This window comes from Larus michahellis, chromosome 4 (assembly GCF_964199755.1).
Source record: "Larus michahellis chromosome 4, bLarMic1.1, whole genome shotgun sequence".
Taxonomy (NCBI): domain Eukaryota; kingdom Metazoa; phylum Chordata; class Aves; order Charadriiformes; family Laridae; genus Larus; species Larus michahellis.
In genome coordinates, this window is record NC_133899.1 from 90,237,935 (window position 1) to 90,260,581 (window position 22,647).

Genomic DNA, 22,647 nt, shown 5'->3' on the forward strand with positions numbered 1-22,647 from the left:
TGTTCCAAGTGAACTGTCTGATTCAAGTCAATGTTTTACTAAGACAAACATCCCAAAATCTTGCTGCATATACAACTCAATTTAACATCTGCTCTTCAGAACTGAATCTTTCTACAGTAAAAGTAGGAAAATTGTATTGCCTTGCCTGGAAATGCCATATCCTTGGCCCTGTCACCTTTTAAAAAACAAAACAAACAAAAAACAAACAAACACCAAAAAAACAATCAAACAAACAAATAAAACCCCCAAACCACATCCTTTTTGGGTTGATAAATTTCTATGTCACGTAAAAGTGAAGGTTGCCACTTTATAAACTGTCTTCTATACCTCTTGGTAGCTCACATGATGATATCAGAGTTCAACCTAGGTAAAGCCCCACAGCGTTCCCATAAAGAGTTTCTGGACCATTCCTGACTTACACACTCCTACAGGCTTGTCTCATTAGTAGCTGTTAATCAGCCCTTATCACTTTGTCTTTTGAAGCCTCCTAAAGTTCAGACATGAGAGCTGGTATGTGTTTATGCTGTGGAACAGGGTAAATGTCAGGTCAATTGATTTCAGCCTCAGATTTTATTTATGGTGGATGACCAAGCTACAAAACCGCTTGCAACGCCTGAAGATGCATGTCATTGACTTGAAATCTAGCCAGATGACAATAAATTAAATGTAGATGTAACTAACCTCCTTGTCCATTTCTGTGGTTCTTAACTTTAATGATGATTCTGTGCTCTTTTTTTTTGTTCCCGACACTAGTAGACCACAAAGGGAAAGTGAAATATTGTCTACTTGATGTGCAGACATAACTTTGATAATAAGTAACTGGAAAAATAGGCGCAGTGATCCATTTTTCTTCTTTTAGTTAATCATTGCTATTCTTAGCTGTTGTATGCAAAACAAAGCTTGTAGATAAATTGGTGGTGCCTTTAAGAAACGAGTCATCTGATCCTTTATAGTGAAATCGTGTTTGACAGTGTCATATTCAAATTAGTGTTTAAAAATATGGATGTAATGAGAACGGGTACGGGTGAAGTTGTGTGTTAATGCCATTAACACTTGGTGATATATGGAACTTAACGCTTTGATTCCTTTATCCCTGCAGAGCAGCACCTTAAATTTTCCATGTAAACCAGAGAGCATGGTCTTGTTATGGAACACACTCTTACACAGGCCTAATTTTCATTGCCCACCGTGGCAATGGTTGGTAAGGCTGGTGGGAGGGAATCATCAGAACGTTGTTATACCTGAGCTGTCATTGCCATTCCCCTTATTGACTATGGGGAAAAAGAGGGCTGGTACTGGATGAACTTACTGTTTGGTAGACTCAGTGAATGGTGGGTAACTATCCTGTAGACAGCCCCTGTCCCAAAACTGGGCACTGGCCAGGTACGGGGAACAGTCTGTCGGTGGGCTGGTATTTGTCTATTTAGATCATTTGATTTGCACCTCACTCTGATCATAAGAATGGTTTGGCGTAATAGTGCTCTGCATCCTCTACAGGTAGAAGTGGCTGGAACCCTAAGGTGTTTATTAGAATGTCGAAGTTTTGCAGCCAATTTAAATAAAAAATATGTTTTGACTAAAGAATTCACTGGGATCTTGTTACGTATTAAACTTCTTATGCATTCGAAGTAATTTTAATAGCATCTTGGTTAATTCCTGTGGATTCATGTTGGTTTTATGCACTGCTGCAGGACCTTCTCAACGTGGGAGGACGCCCTGTTTATGCTGTCATTACAGATTTAGGGCTGTCACACTTTGAAGAGTGTGAAGTATAAAGGAAAGGAGGATCTTCCTGTTTATTCCCATAGGCATTTTCCCTTTCTCTTTTCATAGAGATAATAAAAATCTAGTCCCTCTGAATGTCGGTCTGGTATGATGTGAAAGTGTCTATTAATATTTCTTGGTGTGATCCTATGGAGCACTGTGCCAAGGTGCCTGAACGAAGAGAGAGAAGCTAGCTCTAGAGCTGAAAGAAATATGGCTCCGCTCGCTGTAGTCTGTGTTAATGTGTCTTGACTAGTCTTGGGCCCAAAGCCGTGTCTCTGCTGGTCTGTGCCATGGCGATAAACCAGCTGGGCTGGCCATGGTTTGGTTGGCGTTGCCCTCTGGTCATTGTAGGTTGTGTATGCAGCTGCTGCACTGAGCAACCACATCCCTGGGGTACGCCTGGCCCCGCTCTCACGTAGCAAAGACTAGAGGTGGTTTGGGGAGCATTCCTTGAGGCTCTGTACCAGTTGGAGGGGGCTTCCCTCTGCCCCCTAAAAACTTTAGGCCAACTCATATGGAGTGTGGGAATCCTCTGGCGCCGATAGGCAGCATCCTGTTATTCCCAGGAGTTGGTGTGGGAAGTCAGAATTCAAACCAGAATTGTTCTGTTGACTTGGAGGGAGCTCACCTGGAGCCAGCTTCTGACCCACCTTCTGCCTGAAGGAGCCGCGATGAAGGCTGAAGTTATTTTTCGCAACAAATGGTGCATTTGGCCCTGCTTTGTGCTTCCTGAAGTATCCTCAAGGAACTCTTCTGGCATCCGAAAGCTTATGGTGTCTTTATGCTTATTAGAAATTTTGTCACAGATGGGTTGGTTTAATTCTGTTAAACTCTGATTTAACCATATTTATTTTTCCTTCAGGAAAGTATAATATAAAGATAATATTTTTAAATTGCAAATATTTTTTTTTCAAATGTAAAAGTTAAATCGTGCCTGTGCTTATGAGTTACTTTCTTTTTACTGGACGGAGGGCAGCAGAAGAAAGAATTTTGGAGAATAACTGCTTGAAGTCAAATAGTGGTAGTTTATTTAGGATCCATCTTGAAGTTCGTATTTTGATGGGATTTGAGTGGGCTTGACTGGAAATAACTTTGGAGTCTTTTAAAATTGATTCAATTTCATTAGGTATTTAAGATACCTACGCTCCACCGATTTTGTTTGTGTTTAAGGATGCATTTAAAAATAAATATGTGTTTAATGGCAATTTTGAGCTTTGGACAGGTGAAGATTGCAGTGTGGAGCCCCCTTTCAAGACGTGAAACAAAGGTATATGTAAAAAAATAGAAAAATAATAGCTAAATACTGTGATGATATTAAAATCCTTATTGATGTAAAATTAATTTTACTTTATATGCATAGATTAAAATGCACTACATATAATTATATTCTGTATGTATTTATTATTTTACATCATTAAAATGAAAACAGTGACTAAAGTAAGCATGAAATCTATTGGGAAGAAAACCCACTTCTTGTTTTTAGACATTATCCTGAAGAACCTCGAAGATGTGGTTAGATGCTGTTCTGGTTTATTTTTGGAAACTCTGCCAACAGTCTTAACTACAGATTTTGTCTCGCACTGAGTTTGGTACCACAGTACCACTGTAACCAACATCTAACATTGACCTATTGAGGCCCTCTTAAAAGCAGGTGTAATTACAGAAGTTTATAAGCCACTTGTAATGCAGTTAAAAAAAAAAAAATCTCTAATATTCTACTGTTACTCATAAAATTTTTGCTTTGTGTGAAATGATTTCTTGAGACTTTTTTTTTTTCTTATCTAGTAGTGTGTATATATATGTATAAATAGAAATGTATTATATATCAAACAAAAATTGAACTGTGTGATGTATGGTTGTAGAAATGTTACTGTGATATTGGAACTGAATGCTTCTTACGTTTATAGGATTATGCTTTGTGTTGGTTTTAGCCAGAGATTTGAACAAAAGTATAGAAGTCAGTATGTAAAAGTACTATCTCTTATTTTGTGACTACCTTAGGAAGGTTATCGTAACTCCCATGTCTCAATTTCCTCCTCCGTAAGATCAGGGTTATAAAGAAGATTTGTGATATTAGGGCCAGTTGGTAAATGTTGTAGAGAGTTTATGAGCTTCGGCTATAGACACTTGGCAGTAAGCGCGTACAGATGTGTGTGTGGATGTGTGTATAGCCATGTGTGTGCACATATATTTTCATATAGAAATGTTAATATTTGAATATCTTATAGTAACAGCCCTTCCCACTTCAAGCTACTCAATCTTGTGTAGTTCTGAAAGAAAAATTACAGATTTAGCTGCAGAAGTAACTGACGTTGCAAAATGTCATTTGCTTTGGTGCATGTTAGGATTGTGTTAATTTAGGGTGACTGTTTTCCTGGTACCAGTATAACCAAATCTGCTCCCAAACCAGATAGCCATTTTTCAAGTGCCACAATTGATACTTTTTTCTTTTTTTTTGCCAGGGCTCAAAATCTTTCTGAGCCGTAAAAGCTCAGTTGGTTATAAATATCCTGTCCTCTGCAAATGTCATTTCTGTCTGACATCCTGTAACGTGCAAAAAGTTGGCATTACGGACTGCATTATGGTATGGAGAACTAATTACAGATAAGCTCATGGTCTGATGCGCATAGAATTATTTTAATCGATAAATATAATTACACAATTTTATTTTGCAGTGCCATTACAATGGCATCCACTTAAACAATTACTGTCAAACCATGTAAACCAAACTGCAGAAGGACTCCCTTAAACGGATCTGGCGATGCAACAGGTGGTCTAATTACTCTAGGGAGGTCCATTACAGCAAAATTCAGAGTGGAGAAGCTGAAGACACAAGTAGGGCTACGGTTATATTGACTCTCGCAGAAGGAATCTGAACAGCTGGGGGCCCCGTGGCTTGTCCGCCAACTGTTTACGATGACCTGCCACATCATAAACCGAGGCTCGGGGGAAATCTTGTAACCAGCGCTGCTGCCCGCATTCGTGTTCCATGGCACAGCCCCAGGGAACAGAAAAGTATCATTACAATCTCTCTATCGGGACTCATGTAGGCATCATATTGTTGGACACTTAAGTGGCAGAAGTCTTGTCCTGGTTATGTTAGCAGGAACCCAGAGTTACTGCATAAAATGCAGTTGGTTTATGCTTGATTGTCACCAAAGTGGGTGACCTTTATAGGGTGGCCTTTTGACTCTCACCACAGGCAGGGCTAGTAACAGCATCTATTACTAAGGCTGCCAGGCACTTCCAGTCCTAAAGGCCTATTTTTAGCTGTTCACAACTTTGTCAAAGTAGCTTTTCAAACTAAATTTTTCCATGTTGCATTGGGTGTCTGCCTCAGGCTGAATTCTCTTCAGAAAGTTTCAGCCAGAACAGTTTAACGTCTTCCAAGAACAAGATTAGTGCAAAATACATTGTTTTTACCCATGCTGAAAAAAATATTGGCCATGTTTTTCTCTGAAAAGATGTAGTTGTCCCATTCTGGGAGATGATTTCCGTGCCTTCCCCCTCCTCCCGTCAGGAATATGTAATTCTTGTTCACATGAAGGAAATTATGTATCTACTGACTTCAAAGTCAAGGGGGACAGGACCAGATCTGATGTGTGGAAGGGAGGATAAGGAAATTGGCAGGAAAAAAAGAAACTATAATGAGGTTTTAGGTAGAGAGGGAAAGTGGACTGTGCATAGTTGATGAAAGGCAAGTGGGACTGCACCGTGTGGGAAGACTGGCACTCTGAGTGAGCAGTGGAAGGAAGTAAAGAGGGTGGACAGGAGCTGCTGGGTTGGTGGTGAGTACCCAGGACTGTTCGGGCAAAGGGACTGGGGCAGAAAAATAATGGGATACTAGGATGGAACTGAGGAAGGCTGTGTGTAGAGATCGGATAAGGAAGAGTATAGTAGGGAGAGCTGGAAAGAGGCAGAGAATGATGCTGAAACAAGAACAGCTAGTGAAGACATGGACACTGTGGCTGAATATAGGGACTGAAAGCAAAACCTGTGTAGAACTGGGCAAGTGGTTGACTGAACACCAGGCTGAGGTAGGAGACAGACTGGATGAAATTAGGATAGTTAGGGCTAGCAGACAGGACAAAAGCGGGGTCTGAAATACATGCTAAGGCTGAAATTGGGAGGCTAAGACTTATTGAGCAAAGTGATTTGACCTGAAACAAGAAGTCCAGGGAACTCTCAAAGGAATGAGCTGGATAAAATGTCTGCTGGGTCACCCTCCCTTTAAAATATTCATATAAATCCTGGGACTCAACCTTCACTGTTTTTTGTTTATCAGCAAATTTCTGTGAAACTTAGTGTCAAAAATTCCTCTGTTCCATCTACCACTCATCCTCCAGCATAAAGTGCTCCGGATCTGCATGCTCCGGTTTTGTTGGTGAAACACAGAAGTGTCAGTGCAGCATTGTATCCTGAGCATCTGCAGGGCCATATTAATAGGATGCAGCAAAACCGAGCGCTGAGATTAAGACAGTGATAGAAATAAGGCTTTATGTGCGATTTTTGTTCTGCTCCCCGAGTATTATGATACAGTCTTACACCGCACTTTTCCACAGGTTCTTTTGCTCATTTATTGCACAGGTTGAAATGCCCTGGGACTGAAGCTTGCAGAAACAATGCCTTGAATGTTCCAGAAATGGAAAGATGGAGTATGAAAGACAGAGCTTTAGGAAGACTAAAGTTTTGAGTGCGGTGATGAGGAAATTAATTCTGTCTTTGCCTGACATTGAGTTCTAAGTGAAAACACTTAGAGATATGTTTTCTTTGCTTTTTGGCTTCTTAGCTGGAGATCCTGGGTCTAGCACTAGCAGCTGCAAATTGGCAGATTAACAAATAAACTAGTACCAGTTCAACAAATAAACTGGTACACAGAGAATTCAAATTCTGAGAATATGAATTGAGACATCTAAAATAAATAGATGCAAAAAGAATAATTCTTCTCTACTTTGGTTTCTTATTGCAAAATGAGATGATGTGAACATAACAAAAATGTTAATCAACATCTGCAAAAGATATAAACATTAAAGGACATTCAGAAGGAAATTAATTATTCTTGCACAGGGGACCAGGCTCTAATAATGAAGAAAACATAAGAACTCCTTAAGCAAACACTGTCCATCCCGTCCACTGAATGTGGCAGGAATACCTTGGAAAAATAATGTACTTCGCAAGTGGGTACAACAAAATGCAGGGAAAATAACCTTTCCTCCCCACGTGTCATAGAAGAAACGGATAGTTGCTTCTCTATAAGCTGCTAGTGGGCTCTTAACGTGTCAACTGGATTAGGTTACTCCAATGACATGAGTGGCCAGATATGTCTAGTACCGCTGAGTTTCTAGATCCAGTTCACGCTTGACTGTGATAGATGCAGAGCTTCCAGCACTGAGATGCAAGTGCTCTTGGTGAATACAGAAAACAAAAATAAGGGAAACTTACATTGAAGAGAGACATCCAGAGCATTTAGGTATGCATGGGAGACTTTTAGTTTTGCATGTTGACCTTAGATCCCCAGACTGCCTATCAGTAGTACATGTCTAAATCCCTTTTCTGGAAAGGCTCGGTTGAGTTTGGAGCCCAGGTCCTGTATTTAAAGGGATGCTTGAACTTAGGACTGGCCTACGTAACTTAAGAGACCGTTTTCCTGACTGCCTCCCGTTTGAGAATTGGCAGCCTTAAAACTCTTAATCAGATTTTCTCATTGATACTTACGAAGTGGATAGTCTCTCTTTTGTTCTTTGAAGAATACATTTTTCTTTGCCACCAGGTTATAAAAAGCCCCAAATAATTACTGCTGTATTCTGGGAATTATTAATAAATAATAAAATCTAGAAATAGATATTTCTCCTCCCTAGTCTTTGTATTAAGACAAATTCATGGTAGAAGGATGCATCGAGGGCTATTAAATGCAGGAAATCCTTGTGCTACAAAGTGTTGAAAGCTGAAGAGGATATTAAAGAAGCATCACTATATGCTTGTCCTAGTCTTAGTTTCTTCTCAGACATCCACTGTCGATCGTGATGGGAAACAGTGCAGAGTTAGTTGATTCTGCAGGGCTCTTCTCTACTAGTCCAAGACACGCTCTCTTTGCATCTGAAAAATAAGACTCTGTCCATTATATTATTTACAATTGGTCAACGGGACAAATGCCTTCAGAGGGTTGGAAGAAATGTCTTCTACTGCCTTCTACTGTCCTCAACAAAGCAGTGTCATGCTGAGAGGATGACAGTGAGAAAGATGACAGTGAGAATTATGACAGAGAAAGATGACAGTGAGAATTATGAGCTACCTGAAGATGTGTCTAATTTAGCACTTTCTATACCAATCCCAGAGCAGGTACCTCCAGTAGCATACCTCTGTGGCTGCGGTAGTTGATGAGATATCTGATTTTATGTCTGCGCTCACTGGCTCTTTCTTTAGACATGCTTTCTTTGGCGCGCATCTCAGACCGAATATAGCGACTTCCAGATTTTTAGTCCCTGCAAAATGTCTCCCACCACGCCTACATTGAAAAGGACGCAGGATCCAGTTAGCTAATTTGTTCCTAGGCAGTTAAACTGCTTTACATGAGCTCCAGACCATGGAGTAGATTTTACATACTATTTTAAAAATATGTGAACAGTTGTGTAGGGGGACGTATCTGTATCTGTCTTGGAGTGATAATCTAATTGGAGGTCGTCCTTTGTGCAACCCTGTTAACATTTTAGACTATTCTGGGAAACCTTGTGGCCCAAGTACTATGGAATGTAGTTAGGAAAAACAGTGTTTTCTCAAATATTTCAGATGTGGAATATTTATTTTGTAGCCAGAGAAACTTGTTTTGTTGCCAAGCAACTGACCATGAGTAGGGTCTGCTGCCAACTGTACTTGAAAAAAGGAAAAAAATCTACTTACCTCTCCTCAGGCTGCATGTGAGCATTTACAATGCAGTAAAGAGAAATTTTAAAATAAAATCTGTGTGACAGGTTTCACTGTAAGTAGCCTCAGGTTAGTTAGGTTGTTTCCCTCTGTCTTCCCCCGAGTCATGTAGAATTGACAGAAGCAGCCACTAGTGAAAATATTGGTGCAGGAAATCCAGTCACTTTCAAAAGCTTTCCATTTTGAAGCCGGCTTCATCAGCACCCTAGATAATGGAGTTTGATCGTTTGCTCTTTGCTGGGCTTCTGGTCCAAAAGCAGGCAAGGACCTTAGGTACAACTCAGAATTCTGCTCAGATTGTTTTATTGACTCGATACATTCGCTTGAGCAGGCATCCCGCTATTCAAGTATTGTTTGTTTTAGAATTCAGGTACCCAAGCTGGTTTTAAGAGGAGCTAAAGATGCTCAGCTTGCACTAAATGGATGAATGTTAAAATGGGACGTAAATTGCTTTGAAGAAAGCTTATAGTAATGTAGTTCTAACTGTTTCAGCACAAGCAAAGCGCTCCCTTCTGCACAAACCTATTGAATGAAAAGTACCTAGTCGGGGAGCTGTCTGTTAGTAAACTAACCTGCCCATTTCACTGGACTTAGGTCGAGTAAACAGTCATTCTGAATTAACCTTGATGTTCTTGAGATTCACTCCTTGCAGTGGGTATGCCTGTAGTGAACGCTTCCACCTCTCCTTCTGCCCTGGGGCACTTATCAGCTGTATTGAAGGGGACGAGAGTTCATTAACTGCTCCTTTAAAATGTAAGTGTTTGGCCACAATAGAAAGTGCAACCCCCCCCGGATAAACAAGAGAAGGGGAACATTAATGTTGCTTGATATAAGAATCAGGCTTGTAGCTAAGTCTTATGGAGAAGTAGGTCGAGAAACTATAAAAAGATGCAAGACAGCTGTGAAATTTGAGGGTTTAGGAGCAGTCTCAGTGATATTTTGGAGCTTTTAATGGGAGTACTGTTTCTCATAGCGTGGATCTTTTGGGGTTTCTCAAAGACATCCAGGAAGCAGCTGTTTATGCGTTTCCAGTGTGTATTAGTTTATCTTATCTTTGTTGTGTGTATAGCGCAGTTCCATGCTTCACTGCCTACTTTGGAGATGTTGCTTGGGTTTCTCTCAGGAGAGGTCAGATGTCAAATTCTTTATGTTTTGCAGTACAAAAGGGGCTTGCCCATGATGCTGCTGTTCAGTCTCCTGAAGCTTCCTCTCCAACCTTGGCTCTTCTTTCCATGTTGTCCTCCTGCTTCAGAATAATGCCTGTCAGTTGACCTCGTTTAGCAGTCAAGGCTCCACATGGTGGCATCACCTGTTCTGCAGCTTGATCTTCAACCGTTGGTGGAGATTGTGTGTGCACATGTTAGTTTGGTTACTTTCTGTGACCACAGATGACTTCCAAATTATAGTGTTATGTATGTGAGGCATTTTCGTGGTTCTTTCGAATTAATTGGAAAGTTCAAGTAGTGGATTACTTCAAAAAATGCTATTTCATATTTGTTTCAATTGCGTAAGGATGATTATCATTCTTCAGTAAGAGAGGGAAAGATTTACTGAACATGAAGATCGAGATGCTTAGCACATTTCTGGTGTGTTTGGGGGAATTAATCTCCCCCAAACTCTACTCGTTATGTTTTTCTCTAGCTAGGAGTATGTGTAACTTTTGTGCTGATGAGTTTGAGATTTTTATTAACATAGCTTAATTTGGGAAAAGTTTTGAGGTTTCAGGCTGGATTCCAAAAATGCAGAGTTATTCAAAGTGTAGTTCTCCACCATAAAAACAGCTAAATTTACTTTCGGGGCAAAATTGTGCATGAGTATTGGTGATGAATTCAGTTTTTCTCAAGTGTTACCGTAATATTATCAACAAGAAAGTAAATTCAGCAGTACATAATGAATCTGAAACATATAACCTTTTTGATATAATTATATGCACAAATACATATTTACCATTTACAGGCTGTGGCATAGGTTGGACAGCCTGTGATAATATTTAAAATACTTTTCAAGGATCAGTGTTGGGAGCTGTGAGATGTCTCCTAAAATACAAGGATGATAATTTGTGTGCCAGTAATGCCTATGTGATTCTGACTGGGGATCCTCTATGAGTCATGACTAGGTATATGCGTGTGCAGAAAGAAAAAAATACACATTTAATACTATTTTGATTGTAGTACCTCACACTCTGAAAACGTAAGATGAGCTGCTGTGATATTGAAGTTTATAACGTCCAAAGAGTACTACAATAGAGTCAGTGTTTCTCTGCTCTTTGCTAATTAATTTTATTAATTTTATACTATCTTGTCCAGTGGCCTGTAACAGAACTCATCTGAGCAGCTACCAAGACAGGAGAGGGAGAGAATAAAGAAATGCCTTCCTTTCCTTCCAGCTTTGTTGTTCTGTGGCAACACAGCTCAGGATTAAGCAGCTCTGCATGCAGGAGACAAGTTGTGTCTATGCAAACCAAACCAGGAGGTAACTGACTGCGAGAGCGGAGTTGCATTTTGAAAGGACACATGAAAATATGAGAGTTATTGTGTCTCTGGATGCCAGAGACCTTCAAAAAGGAAGATACTAATTTGTCGAATTCAAAAGGTGCAAAAGTTTTGATTAAAAATTTTGTTTGGAAAGATTTCTTTGTTTCCAACCTGAAATTTAAGCTCAAAATAAGAGAGGCCAGGTGTGTCTCGGAGCTCTGGAATGGTTAATGTCCTCCTTCCTACAGCCGCTTTGAATTTGGCAGACCAAGTCCAGATCTCTACCCCTTCTTGCTAAAATGAGAGGTTGACACTATCCCATGCGATTCTTGTGAAGTTTTAGCTGTGCTAAACTCTATCACTGTCTCTAGATCAAAATTGGAAAGGTGTCTTTATGTGGAGTAAAAGGATGATTTTTTTATTATTATTTATTTATTCCTCTTTTAAATATTAACCTTTCTTCATCAGAACTGGGGCACTGGTTCCTGCCATCTTCTCCTTCAGCCCACTACCTGGGAAGTGTATCTCCAGGAGATACCTCACAGGCTGGGACTAATGCCGCAGTCTAGTGTTGTGTGTAGAAACGGAGGAACCTCTCTGAGATATTTTTGTTTCCTTGTCTTTAGATTACACTCGAGTCATTTAGAGGAGAGCTGAAAATCTTGTGAGTACTTATGCAAATAATTGCTCATTGCATTTCTTATGTCAACAAAATCATTGAAAAAGATGATCTTCTGAATTGTCAGTTACTTCCTGATGTTTACTTCCGTCAGTGGAAATCGTTATATACCACAGGCTGTATTTTAGGGAGTTACATGTACCAGAGATGAATAACTTCTCACAAAGTTGTTGTGTTGCTGATGGTAGTGGAATTATTTCTGATCTAGAACAGGAAGCATACGTAGAAGGGAGGAGATATTCCTACATTCTATTCAATTTATTTTTTTTTTCAGTACAGGGAATAGAACTTCCCAGATTAAATCAATTATTGACATACCTGTGGTTTGTACTAAACATCAGAATTTCAGGTTAACAATTTAGCATCTTGACCCTCAATAGTATGGGTGCATGAAGAACTTGGAGCTGTACTTGGTATCTGATAATTAATGAACCTGTTTTCCCCATTAGCATGCAAGTTAAAATTAAATGAATGCTAAATAGAATCATAGAATCATAGGGTTGGAAGGGACCTCTGGAGATCATCCCCTCCAACCCCCTGCCAGAGCAGGGTCACCCAGAGCAGGTGGCACAGGAACGCGTCCAGGTGGGTTTGGAATGTCTCCAGAGATGGAGACTCCACCACCTCTCTGGGAAGCCTATTCCAGTGCTCTGCCACCCTCAAAGTAAAGAAGTTCCTCCTCATGTTGAGACGGAACTTCCTATGCTCAAGTTTGTGCCCATTACACCTCTTGTCCTGTCCCCGGGCACCACTGAAAAGAGCCTGGCCCCATCCTCCCGACACCCACCCTTTAAGTATTTATAAGTGTTGATAAGATCCCCCCTCAGCTGTCTTTTTTCCAGACTGAAGAGACCCAAATCCCTCAGCCTTTCTTCATCAGAGAGGTGTTCCAGTCCCTTAATCATCTTGGTAGCCCTTTGCTGCACCCTCTCCAGCAGTTCCCTGTCCTTCTTGAGCCGGGGAGCCCAGAACTGGACACAGTACTCCAGGGGCGGCCTCACCAAGGCAGAGTAGAGGGGGAGGATGACCTCCCTCCACCTGCTGGCCACACTCTTCTTGATGCAGCCCAGGATGCCATTGGCCTTCTTGGCCACAAGGGCACATTGCTGGCTCATGGTCATCCTGTTGTCCACCAGGACTCCCAGGTCTCTCTCAGCTGAGCTGCCCTCCAGCAGGTCAGCCCCCAACCTGTCCTGGTGCATGGGGTTACTCCTCCCCAGGTGCAGCACCCTGCACTTGCCCTTATTGAATTTCATAAGGTTCCTCTCTGCCCAGATCTCCAGCCTGTCCAGGTCTCTCTGTATGGTGGCACAGCCTTCCGGTGTGTCAGCCACCCCCCCCAGCTTTGTGTCATCAGCGAACTTGCTGAGGGTGCACTCTATCCCCTCATCCAGGTCATTGATGAGTATATTGAAGAGGACTGGACCCAGTACTGACCCCCTGGGGAACACCACTCGTCACTGACCTCCAACTAGACCCTGTGCCCCTAATCACTACCCTCTGAGCTCTGTCTTTCAACCGGTTCTCTATCCACCTTCCTGTCCATTCATCAAGCCCACTCTTCCTAAGCTTCCCTATGAGGATGCTGTGGGAGACCGTGTCAAACGCCTTGCTTAAGTCAAGGTAGACAACATCTACCGCCCTCCCCTCATCCAGTCATGCCATCCTAGAAGGCTATCAGATTAGTCAGACATGATTTCCCCTTGGTGAATCCATGTTGAGTACTTCTGATAGCTTTCTTTTCCTCCACATGCCTTGAGATGATGCCCAGAACGAGCTGTTCCATCATCTTTCCAGGGATGGAGGTGAGGCTGACCGGCCTGTAGTTCCCCGGCTCCTCCTTCTTGCCTTTTTTGAAGACTGGAGTGACACTGGCTTTCCTCCAGTCCTCAGGCACCTCGCCTGTTCTCCAGGACCTTTCCAAGATGGTAATAAATAACATAATAATAAAGCATGACAATTTTTTTAATGACAATCATAGCATTTCAGTCTGTTTCCTGCAAATGTTTTTTCACCACCAAAAGCAGCAGAAATCTTACAAATAATATGCAGATTGTGGCTGCCTAAAGATCCAGCCTGGAAATACTGTTCAGCCATCTTCGAATCTTTCCGGTTTGTGTCACATAGTCATGTGCTGAGGGAACAGAGGTAACACTATCTGATTTTGCTGTCCAGTCCTAAGCAAGAATAACAGCTGATGAAAATATGATCCAGTTTGGTGTTTTGCCCAAATCCATGGTCAAAAATATAGTTGCACTTATTTTTTTAACAGATAATTTTGAATAACAGGCACGACAGGTTTTGTAGGATGGGGCACTGCGCGCTCTCTCTTTTGATCACAACAGCTATTGAAAGCATTACCAGCTGAAGCTTGCTTTCCCACCGCTAATATGGGCACAATATGGTGGTTGTGGTATATTATATATTATTCTGTTCGAAAACTTTTTGTACTTTGTGCTCTTAGTACGTGCTGTGGCTGCTCAGAAGGTTGTTATTAGTCATCCTGGCTCTGGTTCTTGGCGATGCTGTAGTTAGTTTGCACTGGTCTACTGGATCTATACAGTGAAAGACAGTCTACGGTCAAGGTCATCCTTGATCATAGATCAACAGTTTCTGTGCTACATTGAGTGCAAAGCTATGAGCAAGGGAGTATGTTCAAAACATCCCAACAATGCCAGAAAACTGCACGAGCTCTCGGTGACTGACAGCTGATGTAAAGCAGAACCGCTCTGAAGATGCTTTTACACTAGATTTTGACCTGGAGGAGAGCCAGTCGCATGGTCTGGGGAGCCCTGGTGGTGTGTACCTGCCTTGGCTCCGCTCTGGGCTCTTTTTGTGCAGTTCGAATGCTGCTGAGAGCCTGGCTCAGTGAGTATGTGCTGGCTACGGCGAGACTCTCCTTCTCTGAGTACTTCTGTGTGCTGCATGCACATCGCTTGTGGCTGGGCTGCAATGAATATATGTATAAGCTATAGCTGGCAAGCACACAGCTGGTAAATAGAAGAAATAGAAGTGAAGCAAGTAGTAGACGTGCTTTCATGCTTCTCGTGGTTCGCAGGTATTACTAACCACATTTTACAATAAAATTTATTGGTGAACCTAATGCAAAAGCAATATTAAGTCACGTATCTGCTGAAACGCTGCTTCTGTTTTTTCCAGGTTTGGAAAGTACTGAAGTATTTGTATTTTCCATAAAAGATAGTGTTCAACAGTAGTGATAGTTCATTAATAGACATTTCAAGTTACTTGATCTGTCCCATTTTCCCTTCTTCTGTCTTCTACTGAGTTGAAAAAAGGGCTATGTAGCCTTAACAGTCACCTGCGGAATAGTTAGAGCAAAGTGTAATATTCTGAGGCTCCACTTTCCCAAGGCTTCCTGAAGGAGTCTCTGTTTATCATTCAGCCTGCACTGCCTGTATTGGGTTACACTAGGAATGTGGAAAGCTGTATGGGAAAATCTGTCAGGCTGTGAAAAGATTTCAGGCTTTGAAATTTTATGGAGCACGCTTGCTAATGCACATTCCATATTTCAGGGTGTCTCGCTACCCTCGCTCCTTGCAAGGATGTGACGTACATCGTGGAATATACGTGCATGTTTTGTTACAAGGGCTACTGAACTGATAAACAAGGCCACAGACGCAGGGAAGTTACAGAGAGAGGAACTCCCATTAGGGTATAAATTATAGTGACACCTACTAGCGTTGGACAGTTAAGGGTCAGTTGCCACTTGTAAAACATGATCTCTAATATGATTAGGAGCACCAGTGTAACTCCTTTTCCACAACAGCATTCCAGTAAAATCCCAGTTTAGGAGTGGGGCCCGTGTTTTTCCTATATACAAGTAATGGTGAGAGACAGGTCAGATCTTCAGCTGCTCTAAATGAAGTTCATTTTCATAAGAGGATTTGCTTTCAGATATTTCAGCAGGACCCAAATTTACAAGTCTCCGAGTGCAGTTAACAGGACTTTGGTCAGATGTCTTGAGTTGTGCATCTGTTAACTACAGCATATATTGTGTGTGCTTTGTAAAATAAAACAAACAAAAAAAATCCATTAGCTCATTAAATTAGCCTTTGCTCATACAAGGTACTGTATAAACAGTTTCAAGAGTCTAAAACTGTGGACTGTGTTGAAGAGACATTTTCCCCCTTGTTTTTAAATTCTATTTATCTTGTAAGCTTACTGATGTGCCCTGGTAAGATACTTAAGAAATAAAACAAAACAATCAAAAACTTAGGAAATGGAAGGACTTTCCCAATTTAAAAGCTGCAACAAAATGTAATCATTAAAACGTCTCCTTCTTTTTCCCTCTCTCTTATATGTGCTCACCACGCTAGACAATTTTCCTGACTGCCTGTTAAAAAGGTGGGATATTAACAGCAAATCTGCTGGGGGGGGGGTGGGTTTAACAGATTGGGTTATCTCTGTGTATGTTCTTGTAAAAAGTGAGCCTGAATTCCAAAACTGCAGCAGTTTGTCTACACGGTCATATCCTTTAATGTTTCTATAAAGCAGAAGACTCCAGGTTTATGAATGCCAACAGTCAGTCAGTCCCGCAAGTAGGCATATCCAAAGTCAGTTTGGGATTTTATACATCAAAAGATGGCAAACTTCACTCAGAAGGCAGTAGATATCCTATTCAGATATTATCGATATCCTATTCAGATATTATCAATATCTGTGGGTTTGGGGACATTTTCTACTTAACAAGCGGAGAAGGTAAGTCCGTCTGTTGGATGAAATTCTGGGGCTCGGCTTGTGCAGATCAGATCATATTATTGTAATTTGACTGCAAAATGACTTAATACATTTCTTGAGTAACTCTGTCTTCTTTGTTCAGTAGCTCCCTATTTTAAATATCATTGGTTGTTTAGAAGTTACTAGGGTTTTGTTCATCAGAAAAAAAAAATGCTGGTCTCTGGCAGCCACTGCTCCCTTGAGAAGACCCTTAAGAAGATACGGCCTAGAATAAACTTCAGACTCTAAGGAGGGACCATGGATTTCACCCATAATGGCTGTCTATAGCGCCTGGATAGTTATGGGCCAGTTTGAATCTCCAGCAACACCTTGCTTACGAATACAGGTCGATGGATGCGTTAAGGGTGATGAATTTTGGACACCTTTCCCTAACATATGTGTTGGTTTTTTGGGCTTATATCCAGTCCTTAGTGTTATTCAAACCTCATACTTTTTGTTTAAAATATGAAGCAAATGCATTGTGAAACTGATATATTTCCGAATAATTTTGTCATCAGGCAATTAAAATATCATGTGCTATAAACATCTCTAAGACGCTACGGATGGGAAAGTTGCCAGTTTCACAAGTCACATTGCTTTCAAAAGTACAATGAATGTACAGTACTCCGAAGGGCCTGGAAAGAAAAGTCGTTTTCCAACTCTTAAAATCTTTTTTTAGCTTTTCGCAGTGCTCTGAAGTCAAATTATGATGACTTTAAAGGCAGAACTGTTAAGCGTCAATGATTTGTCAGGACTGGCACACTTAAATTCCTAACAACATTGTCGGGCCCATGCTTCATATCTTAATTGTGCATATGAAATGCTTTTAAAAGAAAGCTAGCCAGAAAATGTGTGCTTCTTTTATATATATATATATATATATATATAAAAAAATTAAAAAATTAGCTTTATTATATTTTAAATAATATAATATTTTAAAAAACCTTCAAATAACTTATACCTTTTTACACCAGTGTTGCTGTTTCTGGCTAAGAATATGACTTGTAGACTAGGAATTTTAAGAGTGGTCTGTAAGGTTGGACTTTTTTGACACATTAGACATCAGAGTATTTTCCTTGACTCTGAAAAGTGCATCTCTCACGGGCTTGGTTAAATTGGTTTCAATTTATAAAAAGTTAAAAAGCATCTCGAAGTAATTTGTTAACTTCAACAGAAAGTGGTGTCAACCCGATGCCTTAGAAATGTAGTTAGAGGTCTGAATGTGATGCGACTGACCTCAGGCTTTTTGATTTATTATTTCGGTTTACTGAATTGCAGGATGAATTCAGACAGGGCTGTTGTGCCTGCCAGAAGCTGTGCGCTTTGGTATCTCCTCTCTTGTGAGCGAAGAAGATGCATTCAGGATGGCAAGGTAGCGTCTGGGAGAGGCAGGTACCGTTCCCCGCGCTGCTGGTGCCTGCTGGGCTGCTTTTAGAGGAGTCGTTCAACAAGGTGCACTAAGTGAAAAACCACAAGCCAATTAAAATAAATGTTGTGTATTCCCTGGCAGTTGTGGTGGTGGTGGTGAACTTCAGTGTAATGCACTTAAAAAAAGAAATAACATTTTAGAGCCTGCAATCGTTATCTGAAAAGAAGAAAAAACAATGTGACAATGTTAGTGACTAGTCCCAAAGTAATAAAAGTTCCTTGAGTCTATTGTTGTTCTTTAGGAACAAGAATTCCAATGGGAAAACACCAGAGGAGTGCTAACAATTGGAAAATTCTACCTAAACAATTAAGAAGATTAGCTTGAGTAATATAATTATTTAGGAAGTTCAGCAGGCCATGTATGCTGGATGTTGATGTTCTAAATATATGCATTGTATAATGGGCTTGTGACCAGTTGACTTGAAGGAGTCTGTCTCATCACAGGAAAGTGTAATAGTATCTTTCTTCCACCGGTACGCACAGAGGTACAGAAATCTAGGCTGAGTTTTGCAATCCTAGCTCAATCGCAGCCAGAAACTTGGTTGACGGGGCTTCTTCTGGGCATTCAGCGAAGCAGGGTGTTGCCTGAGGAAAGGCAAGAGGAAGGAGGGCGGTGGAAACACACAGCGATGGGCACCCCTGGTCTTCTTGGTCTGTGTGTGAATGCAGTGTAATTGACTGAAATAAAAGGGTATTAAGAAGAGCAGAGCCTCCTGCCAGGGCTGAGCCCTTTCTCAGCAGTGCCCTGCTTTGGTGCTTCCCCTGCCCTCCATGGCCTGCAGCTCGGCAGAGGTGAAAAGCCTGGTTCAGGAAGCCTTGGAGTCTGCTCTCTTCAGGCATGGCAGGGTACAGACTTCCCCCAGTCTGCCTGTCCTCTGCTTCCCTGCTTCCGCTGGTGACAGCGTTTTGAGCTCCTTGCAGTGCTTCTCATGCATGTCCCGTCACCCCCTGGCTGGGCTGGAGGCAGAAACCTGCAGCTGATGGAGCCAGAGCAGTCCCATGGCTGCAGGGTGTCCTCTCACTGCCGTTTGCTCTGAGAAATTGAGTTTTGCTGGCAGAAGGTGAAGGCAAAATGCTTGATTAGGTGTATAATTATAGCAGTACTTTGGCAGCAAAAGGTAATTTTGCCTGTGCTGTGGAGGAGCCGTCAACCTGTTTTGTCCTCTGCCGTAAATCAGCATGTCTGCAACAACACTGAAGGAGATGCATCTATTTATGCCAGGTGCAAACCCGTCATATCCATGTAAATGAATCCCATGACTTTCCTAATTTAAGAGACTACTGTTACCCAGATGAAGATGAAACGGGCATGGATGTCTCGGTGCAAGTGCAAGGTGCTGAAGGGCATTTTGCCGTTTTTTATTTTTTGGGTTGTGTGTGTGTAGAGACACTGTCTTTAGTCTGTGATGATAAAGAGCTCACGGAACAGAATATTTTGAGAACTGGAGTATAGCAGAAAGAGGATTTCAATGCGGATTCAGAATATTTTCTTAGTAAAATGTATGTATTTAAAATGATAGTATTTTCAGACATAGCAAAAAAAAAAAAAAACCCTAAAAATTTTCTGAAGAAGAAAAGAGGATCTTATGTGGAGGTACCTTTTTGAATACAAGGCCTTTGTCTCCTTTATATTAACTAACCTCTCATCTTACACTGCTTTGGCACTGGGAAAGAACCCTTATAGTGAGGGTATATTTAACGCGGCTCCCCTGGTGCCACATTGCACTTCAGGAATGGTGTAAGAAGAAATCAATGTAAATAAGAAGCAAATAGTTATGGATGTATGCTGAAGGTGTTATTAATCGTTGCATTCTGATCTGCAATATTTTTGGAAAACTCACACATTTTTGTACGAAATCGTATCTGGAAAAAGAAAGCAGTTAGTTCTTTTCTGATGCTTAATAATGTGGTGTATAAATACGACTGAAGCAACGAGCATGAGATTTCACTGCAAGTGCTGAGGGAGTAATAGATGGGAATTAGCAAAAGAATAGGAGGAATGAATGGGGGTATGCACTGAGCGCTTACTTGCTTTGAAAGATGATCTCTCTCCCAGAGATTTAGAGTTACGAAATAGCTAATGGCTGATAGGAATGGCTGCAGATAGGATAGATGGCCTCAAGATTGATGGCTGACGGTTGTTGGTCTAGGTTTGTAATCCAGGCTTCTGCTGGAATGCAAAGTTCCTAGCTCAAGATCAATTATACAAGGACATCAAGAAGAAAAAGACAGTCACGGTATTTGTCTGCTTCTCAAACTACCCAAGATGTGAAACTGGTTTTGCTTGCAGTGACATGCCTGTTAACGCCAGGCAATGTAATACGTTCTTATGACAACCCTTTGCTTGCAGTTAAAAGTAAAAAAAAAAAAAAAAACCCAAAACTTTTCTGATATACCGCTCGTTCCTTGCGCTTTCCGATGAATTATGATTGTGTCGTCTACACAGATAAATCCTGGGGACTTGGGATGTCGCTGTAAGAAAGTAGAAGGTGCCGGAGTCACTTGGGGTGGGCAGCACACCAGTAGCTGTGCTCGTAATCTAAACTCATTTCATCGCACTCCAGAAATACTAGAATACACCCAGAATACGACAGGGGAAATAAAAGAAGAATTATACAACAGGCAGAGATGGGCCTGAATCAATTGCTAGCTCTGAATTAAGAGACGCTTTCGTGTGAGTTCATATCTGAAACATACGGCTTGTCTTCACTGGTGTTAATAAAACGGAGGCTGGTGCAGGGAATGGAGCGCTGGGTAATGTAACAAATCTAAACTTCCAAGTGTGGCTCCAAACCGCAAGACATACTTAGATAATGACCGTGAAGCAGTTGTCTCAAGTGTAAAGGGTTTTTTACAATAACACCTGTTCAACTTGCTTTGATTTTCCGTTAACTAAATACTAATGGAGAGGTTTATGAATATGGAAGGCTGAGAAAAAGACAGAGCTGTAACATTTTAAGAGTAGTTTTTAAAAAGGGTAACTCAAAGAAGCCGTGCTATGATTTTTATTTGCTTCTAGCTTCTGGTCATCCATTTAATACACGGAGAATGAAAACGGGGTAAATGTTATGTGCATTGTAGCATGCATCAAACTTTGAAAATGCAACTTATACTGCTCTTTTGCTCATTGGATATAATTCCATGAAGGAGAAGAAAAAATTTCTGCTCAGGTCAAGGGTGACACAGTGGACTGCAGACAATTGATGCTGATGATGTTATTTTGGATGATATGGTTGGCAATAGATACAAATAAGATTGAGTTTCCATACGAAGCTTCTAACCAAGTTGATAACTGAATTAGGAAAGGGAACTAGATTAACTGAACACATAAATTCTTAATGATTAGGTCAGTTTTAGTTAAAATGCATGAAAATGCTGGTTATTAATTTTAAATGAAAGCTTCTGCCCAAATGTCAAGTGCTGTGACTTCCAACACTTCCATAGTCAACCAGCTGTGGTCAAAATTCTGTACAAGTGGAGGACTGAACTTTTAAAGATGAAAGTAGAATAAATTTTTAAAATTTTTTCACTGAAAAATTCTCTAATGCAGCAGAGAATGTTGATGCCCTTTCTGTTTTTCTACTCCCCAGTATGTCCCATTAAGTCACCAGAATAGTGTTCTATGGAGAGTGTAGCAATTGCACCTGATGGTGATGCGCATAGTTTTGGGGGGTATCCCCACCCGCTTCTTGGAAATAAAAGACAGGACCTACTTTCTCTGCCCTTTCTGCCCCACAGAGGTTCCTTAACTTGTGATTTTTAGCTACGAGACAGGACAGCCTGTGTGATTTCACCAAGTCCATACGGTTCTTGCATGCTTTTCCCAAGGTGAGGATTAGAGAACATCAAATGCTGCTTGACGGAGAGAGGAAATCTCGTGTAATGCTTTTGTTCTGCTAACATCTATGTAAAGAGCTGCCTGGGAGTTTTGGAATGGAATCTGTCATCGCTGTAATCCTGTTCTGGAAAATCGTGATGGAGACAGCAGAGGGAGTGATGTCATTGGCTGTCTGACACAGTCATTGCCCACAGCAAACTCATCTCCTCACCAAACTTTCCTTTGTCTCTGACATTTGAATGCCCGATTGGCAAGGTTATTGGTGTTGCTCTTTTTTTCTTTTTTTCTTTTTTTTTCTTTCACAGCTGTGTTAAAATTCAAAACACAGATATGCGAGAAAAAGGCTAATACAGAGGAGGGTCTGTTCAACGCTCTCTGCAGACTTCAGAGGAATTTTTGTACACTCTGCCTTCAGTCTCATATGCAGGAAATTCTTCTTTGGTCCATACAACGCAATAAACAAACCTCCTGTGCATTAGCTTTAGATTTTAGCACTTCTCTCGCAGCCTATGGCAAGTGGTAAAACTGTAAGAAGGAAGCGGTTTGCTTTATAAGGGTTCTGGCCTGCCCTTGTTCTCGCATACACCTATTTGTTAAGGGCCTGTTACCATGTAGGGCAATGGTAGTTGTATGACATAATGCAAAAATGCTATTTATGTACCGTGTGCTAGCAATTAAGTCGGACAATGTTATTTAGTTATTATCCTTCCCTGCCTTTGTAAATTGATCCATCAGTGATGAGAAACGCTGCGATCCGCACTACTGGATGTGAGAAAGCAGCCTGCGTTGTAAGCCCGTGTTAG